Genomic DNA, 2,194 nt, shown 5'->3' on the forward strand with positions numbered 1-2,194 from the left:
GCAGTGGCCGGGAGCGGCCACTGCATTCCAGTCTGGGTGACAGAGTGAGACTCCAACTCAACAACAAAAAAAATGTTTTAAAAAATTCTCCTTTGACTTTAACTGTCAATTTCAGTTTCTTTCTGTGCTTCCCAAGAGGTAACGATTACAACAAGTTGGTATGTAAACTCGGGCTTTTTCTGCATGTTAACATTCATATAGATAGAATGATCTTTCAGCATGATATCATTTATGTGAATATACACAGAGCCACATAAAGCAGTATTATATAATTTCAATTGCTTTATGTGGCTCTGGGTATATTCACATAAATGACATCATGCTGAATGATCACACATATGATATATATCATCTTATGTGATAATGCTTTACATGGCTCTGTGTATATTATATAATTATATTTATATATCATTTATATATTATATATAATTTTATTTTATATTCATATAACGTATGCTGGGTTTAGGTGATCCTTCTGCCTCAGTCTTCCAAGTAACAGGAACCTCAGGTGTGTGCTACCATGTCTGGTTTATTTTTTGATTTATTGTAGAGACGAGGTCTCACCAAGTTCTCCAGGCTGATCTTGAACCCCCAGGCTCAGGCAATCCTCTTGCCTTAGCCTCCCAAAGTGCTGGGATAACAGGCTGAGCCACTGCGCACGGCCTATATATAATTTATGTATAATTCTGTAATATATATATTACTTGATACTGCTTTATGTGGCTCTGTGTATATTCATATAAATGATATCATACTGAATGATCATTTTACACTTTGCTTTTTTTCAATATTGTTTCTTGGAGCTCTTACCGTGTTAGCACATTTAGATCTACATCAATCTTTTTAATTATTTCATTGATGCACCACAATTTGTGCACTTGTTCCCTCGTTGTTGGGTATTTAGGTAGTTTCCAATTTTTGCCAAATTGTTACTAAAAGTGTTGCCATACATACACATGTTTGTACATGCCATTTCATACTAACATGCAATTTTAATGGTAGAAGTGAAGATGTTGAATTGTTACTTAAAAGCATGTCTAGCCTGTAGTGTAATAGAGCACCTATGTTCTCACAATTTTTCAAGGAATGATACTAATTTTACTCCCTTTTGATGAACTGTTTATGTGATTCTTTTAATCCTTGAAGCAAACCCTGTTAGGCTGAGTTGATTATTGTCCTCATTTACATACAGTGTGCTACACAATATAGAGAGATTCCTTATATAGACTCTTTTTTAGTTCTCAGAACTGCATTATGAGATAGGAATTTTAGTCATTTTGATTCGGGATGAGATATGTAAGGCTGGGAAGGAGACTGAGCAAAGTAGGAGGGAGGGCCCAAGAAACACTGGAATTATCTTTTGGAGGGTGGGCCCCTTGTAGTATACTTGGAATTTGCTTCTCTGGATCAAACCGCCAACCAAAACTTTTTCCTGGAAGTTCTGAGAAGGTTGTGTTACCATTTGTGGAAGAAACATCCCTGAGTTGTGGCAAACAGGTGACTGGTTCTTCTACCATGACGATGCACTTGCCCACACTGCAATGACTGTTCTGCAGTTTTTGGTCAACAGTGGCATGACCCTATGTCCCACCCTCCCCATTCACCTGATCTCATCCTGAGCAAAATTTTTTTTTTTCTGTTTCCCCAGATGAAAAAAGTCTGTAAAAGGAAACATTTTGCCAATGTGGAAGTGGTGAAATAAAAATGGCAGAAGCCTCAAAAGGCATCAAAATAGATGAGTTCAAAAACTGCTTTGAGTAGTGGAAAAAAGTCTCGATAGGTGTATTGCATCAAACGAATAGTACTTTTTATTTTTTATAATCAATATTTTTTTATTATGATATTGTGGGGTACAGTTAAGGGTTAGGTATACAAATATGCTTCCTTCAGGCACCCTTGTTGATAAGAGATGTCTCCCCATCCCTAGACAGATATTTACTACTGTTAATCCCACCTTCCTTCCCCTCCCCCCCATAGTTTCCCACCACTGTCAGTCATTTTCTTATAGTATTACGTTGAATGTTCAAGGTCCACTATATGAGTGAGAACATGTGATACTCAGATCTTTGTTTCTGTGAGAGGTCACTCAGTATTATAGACTCTAGTTCCATCCAGGTTGTTGCGAAATTCATGATTTTGTTCTTTTTTATGGCTGCATAGTATTCCATCATGTATATGTACCACATTTTTAAAA

This window comes from Carlito syrichta, unplaced genomic scaffold (genome assembly GCF_000164805.1).
Source record: "Carlito syrichta isolate Samal-C Ts95f unplaced genomic scaffold, Tarsius_syrichta-2.0.1 Scaffold301848, whole genome shotgun sequence".
Taxonomy (NCBI): Eukaryota; Metazoa; Chordata; class Mammalia; order Primates; family Tarsiidae; genus Carlito; species Carlito syrichta.